Genomic DNA, 15,416 nt, shown 5'->3' on the forward strand with positions numbered 1-15,416 from the left:
CGTGAGAAAATTCCTCACCTTTGCTCCCCAGCCTCCGTCAACAAGGGAAGTTCCAATGCCTCGAATTCGTCCACGACGAAGAAAGCCAGCGCCACTGGGTAGGCCATGTTCTTTGTGCAAAGTCCGTGAAGTGCACCTGTGTCCGACTTGACGTGGTGGGAACTTGACATGTTTATGACGAGTTCCGGCAGATCCTCTCAAGTCTCGTGCATGCATAGGCGCAAATGCATGCGATCCGAAACGCAGCCACTCACTTAATTTTTTTTACCTTTACTTCCTGCATTTCCATTACTTCCTTAACTACCTTTACTTCCTGCCTTTCCGTTACTTCCCGTTCAAACATTCCCACCTTCTGGTCCAGTAATCCTCCATAGACCACTTCAGTGGACCATGAGGCTCCTTGTGGACCAGACAAAGCTGCATATGTCAGCCAGCATATCGGTGTGAGGGGTATGGCCAAAAAACGAATCTGTAGGTGGTGCTAGAGAGAACATGCAAGTGCCACTATGGGTGCTAGCGGCGGTATGTCCGTGGTGCACCTGAACGCCTCATCAGGTAATCATTCTCGTGTGAGGTGAAGAAGCAGACCTGAAGCTCAGAGACAGGAAGAGACCGTTTGTTCAGGAAGCAGACGATGATAAGCTGTTAGTCCAGGCAGCCGTGCTGCCTTCAGGGTCTGGAAGAAAACCCAGGGATCCTCCTCTGATGGATGGATTAGAGGCTCAGATTGTTTTCCTACTGCAGATTCATTGAAGTTTCTCTCTGTTAATTGAACATGTTCTGGTTAAACCCTGAAAAAACACTTTCAAACAGAGTCTGGTACTTTTCTCTGCCGGGTCCAGATCCGAGTCTGGTTTGTGATGTTTGAAGAGGATTTGATTTAATTACCACATGAACACATGAACTGCTTTAAATCAAAGTTAATATCAAAACAGAATCACACACTAATCTTTTGATGATTGAATCTTATTTATCTTGTATTTGTTTAGTCGCCAGTGAAGGAAACGAAGTTCTGCTGTAAATATAGAAACATATAATAAAGAATATGTAAATATATAATAAATAATATCAAGCTATGAATACTTGTTATGAAGAGAGATGGTGACCCAGCTGGACCCACTATGATTCACTAACGGCGTTTGTGCTGGATCTGATTTAATGTTTAAAATGTAACAGTACATTTACTCAAGTAAAACAATAGGATATATTTGTTTATATCAGGATATATTAGTTTATAGTAGGATATATTATTCCATAGTAGAACATATTAGTTTATATCAGGATATATTAGTTTATATCAGGATATATAAATGTTTAGTAGGATATTTTAGTCTATAGTAGAATGCATTAGTTTATATCAGGATATATCGGCTTCGTCTCTGACAGCGTTTCCTCGTCTTCAGTCCCATCTTCATCTCTTTGCTCGCCGTGTGTAAAGACCATTACTTCCTTCCATACCGACCGTCTTCTGTCTTTATTATTTCCTAACAGAGGAGTAAATACAACAGATTCATCCTCTCCAACGACTTCCTGTCGGCCGGCTGTCCCTCGCCACCGCGTCCCGTTGTGATGGATGTGGCCTGGTGAGGAGGGAGCGGCATGACGAACAACAGCGGGGTTGTGAGGGATCATGGGAGAATAGTCCGAGTAGCAGAAACATTAACAATGTAATGTCTTATTACTCTGCTGGTAATAGAGAGGGGCTTTGTACGACTGCCAGCGAACACACCGCCACTATCAAGTGCCCTCCACACGCCGCCGCCTTAACACAGACCCGGCCGCCGCGCCGACTAGAATTGACATCCTCTTGAGAGCAAAGCAATCAGCTGAGGCGCTTTTACAGAGCGTTTATGTGTGAGCCCGCCGCCACTCTAAGGCTTCCTCTGGGACGGCGGTCGGCGGGGATTTCCTGCTGTGATCTGTGGGTTTAATTCACTGATGCACCAATCTGTTTCCTCCTAATGCTGCCGAGACACATGAAGACCTGAGATCACGGACCAGAACCATCTATCAGGCCTCCACAGTCTGAGGGGTCGGATCACTTCTTTTATTCTGGAGGGCCGAGAGGCAGAAACACAGGCACCGAAATGTTCACTTTCATACGTTTATGTTCAGTATAGATCAGAAAACAGTAAATAATAGAGATAACAACAAAGACCAGGTCCAGTTTATCACTTAGACCAGGATCACATCTGTTCCAGACCACAAAGATGGTTGATTCATTGTTATCATTTGTGTTGAATCTTCTAGAAACAGGTCCGACTCATCAACACTTGGACTTATTTTTTTTTCTTAGTTTTTTTTGCATATTTCATAGAGACTTCAGACTTGTAGTTCCTGTAGGTCCTGGTTCTGGGTTAGGTCCTGTTTCTTGGTTAGGTCCTGGTTCTGGATGCGAAAGTTAAATCTTGGGTCCACAAATGACCTGAAACTCGTAACGTCCAATCAGTGGAAACACATACTTGTTCTCCGTTCAGTGTTTCTGCTTTATGTAGTCTTAACTCTCAATAATGAATTTTTGAGAAACTGCTGAGTCACATGGCCGTAGTCCTCTAAAACTGCTGAGTCACAGGTGCATCGCCAGGGTTTCACATCGCAGTAGTCCTGTAAAACCCGTTAGGGCGTCCTGGGATCTGGATCAGTCAGTGAACCATGTCAGCCATTAGAGCCGTGGACCGGGTCCTCTGGGACTGGGGGGCCCTGGTGGTCGACCGGGTCCTCGTGGAGGACCGGGGGGCCCTGGTGGAGGCCCGGCCCTTGAAGCAGCCGCCCCTGTTAAACGCTGTGAAACTGTGTTTCCTCTCGTTCTCTTCTTAAAAAGCTCAGCAATCATCCGGAGATGAGCTAATTAAACTGGTACTTTTTACAAGTCGTACTCAATAAATCTGAATAAATTAACAAGCATTACGAAGGCCGCCACATTAAATTTGCATAGTGCGTTTAATGAATATGCAGCGGCGAGTGGAGAGGTCTGCCACTGTGAACCTCGGCGGATTAGCATAACTACTTCCAGCATGTTTCTTAAATAATGCTCTCATTTGCACATCACTGAGTCGGCTAATTCTGGCTTTGGCGAGGACGACCGCGTAATTAAAGAATCCCGCTTTAATTTTTAATGAAGTTTATGTTACATCAATCCTGACAGTAATGAGGGCGGTGCGGAAACCAAAAGGCTGCTAATAATTAAATTCACAAACCAGTTTGAGGGATGATAACTCCTGAGGAGGTATAACATGACTAATTATTAATTAAATATTCATGGTATCGTACATCGGTGGCGGCGCTGATGGCAGTGGACCTGATGGCGGCGGCGCTGATTGTGGCGGACCTGATGGCGGCAGACCTGATGGCGGCAGACCTGATGGCGGTGGTGGAGAGATGCCATCAGCTTTAATCTGTGAAGGACTTGAGAGGCTCATCATGGAGCTCCAGACTGTCATTAATTCTAATGAGCCGGAACATTGGAGGCTGTCTGTGATTGGAGACTATCTGTGATTGGCTGTCTGTGATTGGTGGCTGTCTGTGATTGGAGACTATCTGTGATTGGCTGTCTGTGACTGGCTGTCTGATATTGATGGCTGTGATTGGTGGCTGTCTGTGATTGGCTGTCTGTTATTGAAGGCTGTGATTGGTGGCTGTCTGTTATTGGTGGCTGTGATTGGTGGCTATCTGTGATTGGCTGTCTGTGATTGGTGGCTGTCTGTGACTGGCTGTCTGTGATTGGCTGTCTGTGATTGGCTGTCTGTGATTGGAGACTATCTGTGATTGGCTGTCTGTGATTGGTGGCTGTGATTGGTGGCTCTCTGTGATTGGAGACTATCTGTGATTGGCTGTCTGTGATTGGCTGTCTGTGATTGGAGACTATCTGTGATTGGCTGACTGTGATTGGTTGCTGTCTGTGATTGGAGGCTGTCTGTATTTTTTATATAAGGGATTTGTGATAGTACTTTAATTGAATATTTTTACAGTGTGATGTTAGTACTTTTACTGTAACTGAGTATTTTTACAGCGTGATATTAGTATTATACTGTAACTGAGTATTTTTACAGCGTGATATTAGTATTATACTGTAACTGAGTATTTTTACAGCGTGATATTATTTTACTGTAGCTGAGTATTTTTACAGCGTGATATTAGTATTATACTGTAACTGAGTATTTTTACAGCGTGATATTATTTTACTGTAGCTGAGTATTTTTACAGCGTGATATTAGTATTATACTGTAACTGAGTAATTTTACAGCGTGATATTAGTATTATACTGTAATTGAATATTTTTACAGCATGATATTATTTTACTGTAGCTGAGTATTTTTACAGCGTGATATTAGTAGTATACTGTAACTGAGTATTTTTACAGCATGATATTATTTTACTGTAGCTGAGTATTTTTACAGCGTGATATTAGTAGTATACTGTAACTGAGTATTTTTACAGCATGATATTATTTTACTGTAGCTGAGTATTTTTACAGCGTGATATTAGTATTATACTGTAACTGAGTATTTTTACAGCATGATATTATTTTACTGTAGCTGAGTATTTTTACAGCGTGATATTAGGAGGTCGACAAAGTCGAGGACCTAATGATAATTAATAAGCATTGAGGAGGTGGAGGATTTGGGGATGAGTACGGAGCATTAAGGAGCAGGAGGAGGACTTAGGGATAAATAAGGAGCGTTAACTAGGAGGAGGAGGACTTGGGGATAAAGGAGGAGGAGGACTTGGGTTTAAATAAGGAGCGTTAAGGAGGAGGAGGAGGACTTGGGTTTAAATAAGGAGCGTTAACTAGGAGGAGGAGGAGGACTTGGGGATAAATAAGGAGTGTTAACTAGGAGGAGGAGGAGGACTTGGGGATAAAGGAGGAGGAGGACTTGGGTTTAAATAAGGAGCGTTAAGGAGGAGGAGGAGGACTTGGGTTTAAATAAGGAGCGTTAACTAGGAGGAGGACTTGGGGATAAAGGAGGAGGAGGACTTGGGTTTAAATAAGGAGCGTTAAGGAGGAGGAGGAGGACTTGGGTTTAAATAAGGAGCGTTAACTAGGAGGAGGAGGAGGACTTGGGGATAAAGGAGGAGGAGGACTTGGGTTTAAATAAGGAGCGTTAAGGAGGAGGAGGAGGACTTGGGTTTAAATAAGGAGCGTTAACTAGGAGGAGGAGGAGGACTTAGGGATAAAGGAGGAGGAGGACTTGGGTTTAAATAAGGAGCGTTAACTAGGAGGAGGAGGAGGACTTAGGGATAAAGGAGGAGCGTTAAGGAGGAGGAGGAGGACTTGGGTTTAAATAAGGAGCGTTAAGGAGGAGGAGGAGGACTTGGGATCGCTCCCATTGGTCCCACTGATGGTTCATGAATCCCAGTCAGAGAACTGTAATTGAGCTGTACAGACTAAACTAGCAGCAGGTATGAAGGCTGTGTGTGTGTGTGTGTGTGTGTGTGTGTGTGTGTGTGTGTGTGTGTGTGTGCGTGTGTGTGTGTGTGTGTGTGTGTAGGTGTGTGTGTGTGTGTGTGTGTGTGTGTGTGTGTGTGTGTGTGTGTGTGTGCGTGTGTGTGTGTGTGCGTGTGTGTGTGTGTGTGTGTGTGTGTGCGTGTGTGTGTGTGTGTGTGTGTGTGTGTGTGTGTGTGTGTGTGTGTGTGTGTGTGTGTGTGTGAATACTGACAGTACAGAATATAAAGACTCTGACATCACTGGGACTTAACTGTGATGAAGCCCATGTGACCGGAGTGAAAATTCCAGAGCCTTAGCTGCCCTCCTCCTCTTTCTCCTGATTTTCTTCCTCCTGCTTCTCTTGCTCCTATTCATTCTGCTCCTCTTCCTCCTGCTCCTCTTCCTCTTGCTCCTCTTAATCCTGCTCCTCTTCATCCTGCTCCTCTTCCATTTGCTTCCCTAAATTCTACTCCTCTTTTTCCTGCTCCTCTTCCTTTTGCTCCTCTCCATCCTGCTCCTCTTCCTTTTGCTCTTCATCCTGCTTCTCTTCATCCCGCTCCTCTTCATCCTGCTCCTCTTTCTCCTGCTCCTCTTCATCCTGCTCCTCGTCCTCCTGCTCCTCTTCATCCTGCACCTCGTCCTCCTGCTCCTCTTCCTCCTGCTCCTCTTGCTCCTATTCATTCTGCTCCTCTGCCTCCTGCTCCTCTTCATCCTGCTTCTCTTCATCCCGCTCCTCTTCCTCCTGCTTCTCTTGCTCCTATTCATTCTGCTCCTCTTCCTCCTGCTCCTCTTCCTCCTCTTAATCCTGCTCCTCTTCATCCTGGTCCTCTTCCATTTGCTTCCCTAAATTCTACTCCTCTTTCTCCTGCTCCTCTTCCTTTTGCTCCTCTCCATCCTGCTCCTCTTCCTTTTGCTCTTCATCCTGCTTCTCTTTATCCCGCTCCTCTTCATCCTGCTCCTCTTTCTCCTGCTCCTCTTCATCCTGCTCCTCTTTCTCCTGCTCCTCTTCATCCTGCTCCTCGTCCTCCTGCTCCTCTTCATCCTGCACCTCGTCCTCCTGCTTCTCTTCCTCCTGCTCCTCTTGCTCCTATTCATTCTGCTCCTTTGCCTCCTGCTCCTCTTCATCCTGCTTCTCTTCATCCCGCTCCTCATCCTCCTGCTCCTCTTCATCCTGCTCCTCTTCATCCTGCTCCTCGTCCTTCTGCTCCTCTTCCTCCTGCTCCTGCTCCTCTTTCTCCTGCTTCTCTTTCTCCTGCTCCTCTTCATACTGCTCCTCTTCATCCTGCTCCTCATCCTCCTGCTCCTCTTCATCCTGCTCCTTGTCCTTCTGCTCCTCTTCCTCCTGCTCCTCTTCCTTCTGCTCCTCTTCCGCCTGCTCCTCTTCCTTCTGCTCCTCTTCCTCCTGCTCCTCATCCTCCTGCTCCTCTCCCTCCTGCTCCTCCTCCTTGAGCAGTGTGAATGAGCGTTGAGGAGTAGAGATGTGTTGGGGTCCTGGTGGACTAATAATCTGATAACGGGACTCTTCAGACGTTAATTGCCCCCCTAATGAGCAGAAGACCGCCGCTCCTTCACTCATTAGCCTCCACTCGGCTTCATCAGCGCTTTAATTGATGTGATTGCTGAATGGAGTCCCTCTCCTGCCTGAGAGACATCACTGGGAATCGAACTCCCGGCACTGTTGGTGCCTTGCTTCACAGAGAAGCTGGGGGTTTAGCTCAGGAGGTAGAGCGTTCGACTGGAATCGCAAGATTACCGGTTCGATCCCCGGCTCCTCCTAGCTGAGTGCCTGGTGTCCCTGAGCAAGACACCTCACCCTAATGTCTCCTGACGAGCTGGCTCGCCCTGCGTGGTTGACTCCGCCGTCAGTGTGTGAATGTGTGTGTGAATGGGTGAATGTCAGTCATTCCTGTAAAGCGCTTTGGAGAAAAGCGCTATATAAATGAGGCCATTTACCATTTAGAACAACAGTGCTATGATCAAAGTGCTAGAACAGGTGAGTCTTGAGCCTTTTTCAGAAAATGGCAGTGACTCTGCTGTCCTGACATTGGTCGGGAGTTCGTTCCACCACTGAGGACCAGAACAGAGAAGAGTCTGGACTTTGCTGAGCGACATTTGTTTGATTTCAGCTATGGTGGTACCAGCCGGCCAGCTGAAGTAGAGGAGCCAAGTGCTCGCTTCGTGAGGTTTGACCAGTGTTTGAAGGTAGATGGGTGCCGTTCCATTGATGGCCCTGAAGGCCAGTGTCATCGTCTTGAATTGGATGTGTGCTGCAACAGGAAGCCAGTGGAGGTCACAGAGGAGGGGGGTCACATGGGAGAATTTTAAGATTTTAGCGTTCTGGATACGCTGCAATGGTTTAATCGCCGAGGCCGGGAGTCCGGCCAGGAGAGAGTTGCAGTAGTCAAGGAGATGACCAGTGCTTGGACCAGGAGTTGCGTTGCATCCTTTGTGAAGAAGGTCTGAATCCTGCGGATATTGTAGAGGGCAAATCTGCAGGATTGGGCCACAGCAGTGATGTTGGGGGTGCAGGAAAGTTGGTCATCAAGGATTACCAGATTATCTTCCTTATCTTCCCTGTTTCTCTTCCTAATCTTTCCTCTTCCTCATCTTTCCTCTGTTCCTCTTCCTCATCTTTCCTGTTCCTCTTCCTCATATTTCCTGTTCCTCTTCCTCATATTTCCTGTTCCTCTTCCTCATATTTCCTGTTCCTCTTCCTCATCTTTCCTGTTCCTCTTCTTTCCGGTTCATCTTCCTCATCTTTCCGGTTCCTCTTCCCCATCTTTCCTGTTCCTCTTCCTCATCTTTCCTGTTCCTCTTCCTCATCTTTCCTGTTCCTCTTCTTTCCGCTTCCTCTTCTTTCCGGTTCATCTTCCTCATCTTCCCTCTGTTCCTCTTCCTCGTCTGTCCTGTTCCTCTTCCCCATCTTTCCGGTTCCTCTTCTGCATCTTTCCTCTTCCTCATGAATGGTAAATGGCCTCATTTATATAGAGCTTTTCTCCAAAGCGCCTTACATGAATGACTGACATTCACCCATTCATACACACATTCACACACTGACAGCAGAGTCAACCACGCAGGGCGACAGCCAGCTCGTCAGGAGACATTAGGGTGAGGTGTCTTGCTCAGGGACACCAGGCACTCAGCTAGGAGGAGCCGGGGATCGAACCGGCAATCTTGCGGTTGCCAGCCAAACGCTCTACCTCCTGAACTAAACCCCTCCTCAAACCTCCCTCTGTTCCTCTTCCTCGTCTTTCCTGTTCCTCATCTTTCCGGTTCCTCTTCCTCATCTTTCCTCTTCCTCATCTTTCCTGTTCCTCTTCCTCATCTTTCCCGTTCATCTTCATCATCTTTCCCGTTCCTCTTCCTCATCTTTCCTCTTCCTTATCTTCCCTCTGTTCCTCTTTCTCATATTTCCTGTTCCTCTTATGTCCGGTTCATCTTCCTCATCTTCCCTCTGTTCCTCTTCCTCATCTTTTCTCTGTCCCTCTTCTTCACCTTTCCTCTGTTCCTCTGCCTCCTCTTCCCTCTGTTCCTCTTCCTCATCTTTCCTGTTCCTCTTCCTCATCTTTCCTGTTCCTCTTCCTCATCTTTCCCGTTCATCTTCATCATCTTTCCCGTTCCTCTTCCTCATCTTTCCAGTTCCTCTTCCTCATCTTTCCTCTTCCTTATCTTCCTTCTGTTCCTCTTTCTCATATTTCCTGTTCCTCTTATGTCCGGTTCATCTTCCTCATCTTCCCTCTGTTCCTCTTCCTCATCTTTTCTCTGTCCCTCTTCTTTACCTTTCCTCTGTTCCTCTGCCTCCTCTTCCCTCTGTTCCTCTTCCTCATCTTTTCTCTGTCCCTCTTCTTCACCTTCCCTCTGTTCCTCTTCCTCATCTTTCCTCTGTTTCTCTTCCTCATCTTTCCTCTTTTCCTCTTTCTCATATTTCCTGTTCCTCTTATGTCCGGTTCATCTTCCTCATCTTCCCTCTGTTCCTCTTCCTCATCTTTTCTCTGTCCCTCTTCTTCACCTTTCCTCTGTTCCTCTGCCTCCTCTTCCCTCTGTTCCTCTTCCTCATCTTTTCTCTGTCCCTCTTCTTCACCTTCCCTCTGTTCCTCTTCCTCATCTTTCCTCTGTTTCTCTTCCTCATCTTTCCTCTGTTTCTCTTCCTCATCTTTCCTGTTCCTCTTCCCCATCTTTCCTGTTCCTCTTCCTCATCTTTCCTGTTCCTCTTCCTCATCTTTCCTGTTCCTCTTCTTTCCGCTTCCTCTTCTTTCCGGTTCATCTTCCTCATCTTCCCTCTGTTCCTCTTCCTCGTCTGTCCTGTTCCTCTTCCCCATCTTTCCGGTTCCTCTTCTGCATCTTTCCTCTTCCTCATGAATGGTAAATGGCCTCATTTATATAGAGCTTTTCTCCAAAGCGCCTTACATGAATGACTGACATTCACCCATTCATACACACATTCACACACTGACAGCAGAGTCAACCACGCAGGGCGACAGCCAGCTCGTCAGGAGACATTAGGGTGAGGTGTCTTGCTCAGGGACACCAGGCACTCAGCTAGGAGGAGCCGGGGATCGAACCGGCAATCTTGCGGTTGCCAGCCAAACGCTCTACCTCCTGAACTAAACCCCTCCTCAAACCTCCCTCTGTTCCTCTTCCTCGTCTTTCCTGTTCCTCATCTTTCCGGTTCCTCTTCCTCATCTTTCCTCTTCCTCATCTTTCCTGTTCCTCTTCCTCATCTTTCCCGTTCATCTTCATCATCTTTCCCGTTCCTCTTCCTCATCTTTCCTCTTCCTTATCTTCCCTCTGTTCCTCTTTCTCATATTTCCTGTTCCTCTTATGTCCGGTTCATCTTCCTCATCTTCCCTCTGTTCCTCTTCCTCATCTTTTCTCTGTCCCTCTTCTTCACCTTTCCTCTGTTCCTCTGCCTCCTCTTCCCTCTGTTCCTCTTCCTCATCTTTCCTGTTCCTCTTCCTCATCTTTCCTGTTCCTCTTCCTCATCTTTCCCGTTCATCTTCATCATCTTTCCCGTTCCTCTTCCTCATCTTTCCAGTTCCTCTTCCTCATCTTTCCTCTTCCTTATCTTCCTTCTGTTCCTCTTTCTCATATTTCCTGTTCCTCTTATGTCCGGTTCATCTTCCTCATCTTCCCTCTGTTCCTCTTCCTCATCTTTTCTCTGTCCCTCTTCTTTACCTTTCCTCTGTTCCTCTGCCTCCTCTTCCCTCTGTTCCTCTTCCTCATCTTTTCTCTGTCCCTCTTCTTCACCTTCCCTCTGTTCCTCTTCCTCATCTTTCCTCTGTTTCTCTTCCTCATCTTTCCTCTGTTTCTCTTCCTCATCTTTCCTGTTCCTCTTCATGGAGTTATGGTTGGCGTTTATTTTATTTTATCCTATTTATTTATGATTATATTGAGTAATTTAGTTGTTGTTGCTGTTCTTTTGTCTGTGATTTTTTGGTTCAATGATGTTATGGTATTGAACATGGACAACAGAATACAAGTTGAATTAAATCCAGCAGAACTTTATTGATCCAGCAGCAGCTCGTTACCAACCGACAAACACAAAGACACCAAACGTGCTGTTTATCATGATATTCACATTTAAAATGAATACATATAATAATCCATTCCATCATTTCTGAACTAAAATCTGCTTTTAATACCAGTAATAATACCAGTAATAATACCAGTAATAATAGTAATAATAATAGTAATAATAATAATAATAATAATAATAATAATAATAATAATAATAATAATACAAGGATTCCTTCATTTAATAATGCAAATAAATTGGTATTTCAATTATTGCTCTCTGATCTCTGAATCAATGTAAATATCAATAAGAAACAGAAATACTTTTTCCTATGATTTATGTATTTATTCATTTCACTAAAATCGACATGAGTGCTGCAGACAGATGACGGATAATTTATTAATGAAGCAGCTTTAACTGTTCAGTTCAGTAATAAATTAAAGAACAATGATGATGATAATAATACAATACTAATAATAATAATGATATTAGTAATGATAACAATAATAATGATAATGACATTAATAATAATAACAATAATATTAATATTAATAATGATGCTAATACAGTTATTCTATGTATTTTGGTTTTTACTTGATACATATTGAGGATGTTGTAATAATTAAAAGCCGTGTGATCACAGTGTCTCTGTTGTCGGAGCGTGTCTCTGCATCCTGAACGCCTCGCCAGATTATCAACTCACTGGTCAAAGGTCAGACGTGTTTAAGTGGCTGTTCAGTGTGTCCCCGTCCCCCCTCCTCCGGGTCCTCTTTGTCCTCCGGGTCTTCTTTGTCCTCCGGGTCCTCTTTGTCCTCCGGGTCCTTGGGGACATGAAAACCTTCAGCTCCTCCAGTTTTAATCCTCTTTCTGAAACACAAACTGTTTTCATCGCCGCTCATCAGAAAACGTGATGAAACCCGAAACTCATAATAATTCATAAGACATTAAACAATATGTAATTTTTATGGATTGTTTATTAATCTGTCAATTCAATCAATCTACAATCAACCCATGATCCTCATGGATCAATAAGTGAAGTATTCAATTTGATCAGACGGATCAATGAATTCTGTCATGTGACGAGTTGTTGATGTGAAAATGATAATTATAGAAGCAAAAATAAAGATGGTAGCAACTCTGCAAATGTCCAGGTTTTATACTTTAGTAACAATAATAATAATAATTATTGTATTATTAATAATAATCAATATGAATAATAATGATTCATTTTATTATTAACAATAATTGTTAGTTATAAATTACAACTATTATTGTTAATAATAATGTGTTATTAATATATATTGTTATTAATAACACAAATAATTATTATATAATATTAACAACAATTGTTATTATTAAAAACAATAATTATTATTATTATTATAAATAACAAGAATTGTAATTTTGTCTCTTTGACTGATGACTCATGTGTGTGCTACTTACTTAAGCAGAAAAACGAATGAATTACATTTCAATATAATAATATGTTCCTACATGTTGACAACTAAATGTTGTTGCTTTAAAATAAACTTCACATTTACATTTAAAGGATGGATTTTTGTAATAATTTAAATAATAGTAAAATGAATAAACGGCAGCGGAAGTAAAAGCGTCGATCATTAAAGATGATCAATGATCATTGAAATATGATTATGATTATTATGATAATAATAATAATAATAATAATAATAATAATAATAATAATAATAATAATATTTAAAACGTTTTAAAGCGGTGATTTCTGACGTTGCTATGAAGAGAGTTAAAGGGCCTCAAACTGTCAGGCCCCCTCGCACCGCACACACACTCGCACACACACACACACACGCACACACACACACACACACGCACGCACGCATGCACGCGCCTGTGCGTAAAATGTTTCCAAACAGCGACATACCTCCACAGCGCGCGGCTCCGCCACAAACACCCGACCACAGGCGCCTCTGCTCGGCTCCTCTGTGAAGTGACGGCGTCGAACTCGGTGCGTCCAAGTAGACGCCCCCCCCACACACACACAAACACACACACGCGGTCATGTGATGGTGAAGAAGTGGCCCATTAACGAGCTCTCTCCGGGGGTCTTGTCTGCGCCTGTCACCGCCGACACACGCAAAGAGCACATGGAGGAGGCAGCAGCCGCTTAGAGGAGGAGGAGGAGGACCGACAGGAGGAGGACGCACATCGGGCAGGAGGAGCACCGGGCAGGCCCACCGGAGGAGGACTTGAGGAGGCGCGATGCGCGCCGAACAGCCGTGCGGAGGAGTTGGTCTCCGTGCGTAACGCGCGTTGGAACTCGGCTGTTTGGACAAAGTTTGGATCAGAGTTGGTGCCGCGTGCAGACTTGGTCCCGGTCGCTCAGACCAGGTTCACACCGACATGCCGCGTCCCGGGAGGAACACGTACAGCGACCAGAAGCCGCCGTACTCGTACATCTCGCTGACGGCCATGGCCATCCAGAGCTGCCCGGAGAAGATGCTGCCGCTCAGCGACATCTACCGCTTCATCATGGACCGCTTCCCGTACTACCGGGAGAACACGCAGCGCTGGCAGAACTCCCTGCGGCACAACCTGTCCTTCAACGACTGCTTCATCAAGATCCCGCGCAGACCGGACCAGCCCGGCAAGGGCAGCTTCTGGGCTCTGCACCCGAGCTGCGGCGACATGTTCGAGAACGGGAGTTTCCTGCGGCGCCGGAAGCGCTTCAAGGTGGGCGGCATGGTGGTCCCGGACCCGCTGGCGGCCAGCAAGGACACCGCACACTACCTGCAGCAGCAGGCCAAGCTGCGGCTCAGCGCGCTGCACGCCGCCGCCGCCGCGGCCGCGCACCTGCCGCCGCCCGGATACCACCCGCCGGCCGGGTCCGGGTCCGGCTTCAAACACCCGTTCGCCATCGAGAACATCATCGCGCGGGAGTACAAGGTCCCGGGCGGGGGGCCCTTCTCCCCCGCCGGGTACCCGCTCCACAGCCCGCTGGCCCCGGCCTGGCCGCACATGTACGGCTCCGGGATGATGGACCCGGACTACTACGGGATGAAGTCCATGTGTCACGGCGGGCAGACTCTTCCCGCCGTCCCGGTGCCAATCAAACCCACTCCCGCCTCGATGCCGGGCCTCCCGGGGCTGCCCGCACACCTCCCGGCCTTCCTGGCGAACTCTCCCCCGTCTCTGAGCCCCACGTCCCCGCAGACCGCCACCGGCCACGGCAGCCCAGCGGCGCCCGGGGACGCGCCGTGCTCCGCGGCCTCCGCGGGGCTGCAGTCCGCGGTGCCGGTTCACTGACGGGGGTCGGACTCCAATGAACTTCGGGAGCTGTTCAGTGTTGCCAGGATGTTTGTGTTCTTCTTCTCATATTGTTATTATGACTCGGTTCCATCACGTAAAGAGACAACAGGTTGACCTCTGACCTCCAGACCACAGCAACAAATAGTCCTGTGGAGTGTGTCCCTGTGAGTCTGTGTGAAGGAGCCGCTTCAATGTTCGTGTTGTGACTAATGATCCGGGTCTTTTGTGTTTCAGCCTGAAAGGAAACTTCACATGAATGACTCTTTAACATTTTCCACAATTCAGCGGAAATCTGCATGAAAATGCATTTGGTAAAAAAGCAAGTCATTCTTTTTGAATATAGTTTGTTTTGATAATCGATATGAACGATCTCAGATTACCTATATTTGTGTCGGTGGTTTAGAAGGAGATCTTGGACCCTGATCTTGGACCCTGATCTTGGAACCTGAAAGCACCGTCTCCTGTCTGATGAAGCTGTGTGTGTTTCCTGCTGCATGCTGTCTGAACAGTCTGTGTCTGTGAGGTCACTGGAGGTCAAACGCATGTGAGCTCTTTATTCCCTGAACGTTGTCTGCTCTCATTCATCCATTAAAAATCTCTGATCCACAAACCTGCTGTCTTCTTCTCCGGCCGTTTCCAGGGCGACGTCAAACAGCACTCAGATTACAGCAATGACATGAGTTCATGAAACATGATGAAATATTCTCCATGTGTGGAGACATAGTTTATGTAAAATAATCTGGCAGATTTTAATATAAATATGATTATAATAATAAACCTTTTCACATCTTTAATATTATGAGAATTTAGTGATTATGATAATGATGTTTCTATTAATTTTGAAGAAACTGTTCTCTTCTTAAATCTGATCTGAGGACTGTAACAGGTGAAGATGAAGCGTAAATTATTATTTATCTCCCATGTTAGATATTTGACATCAATGTTCACCTTAAATACATATTATTTAGCCTCGCTTTAAAATATTTAACAATAAAAGGAAAGGTACATTCAGATTAGATCTTCCCTTAATATGTTAAATTAAGATGATTTATCTTCCCTGTAAAATGTAAATGCATTTGTTCATAATAATAATAATAATAATAATGATAATAATAATAATGATAATAATAATAATAAGGTATCCTCACAGTTAAACGGTGTGAAGCTGGAAATACATTTACTGAAGTACTT

At 45.5% G+C, this 15,416-nt stretch overlaps 1 pseudogene across 1 annotated transcript; it reads left to right on the forward strand.

Annotated features, from left to right (window-relative positions):
- The first annotated feature begins 13,113 nt into the window (after positions 1-13,113).
- Positions 13,114-14,748, forward strand: LOC311014916 (forkhead box protein B1 pseudogene; annotated as a pseudogene). Its single transcript, XR_014599397.1, has 2 exons — positions 13,114-14,536; positions 14,629-14,748. The product of XR_014599397.1 is annotated as a forkhead box protein B1 pseudogene (transcript).
- Positions 14,749-15,416: the final 668 nt, after the last annotated feature.

The sequence above is a fragment of the Eutrigla gurnardus genome (assembly GCF_963514095.1).
Source record: "Eutrigla gurnardus genome assembly, chromosome: 1".
NCBI lineage: Eukaryota > Metazoa > Chordata > Actinopteri > Perciformes > Triglidae > Eutrigla > Eutrigla gurnardus.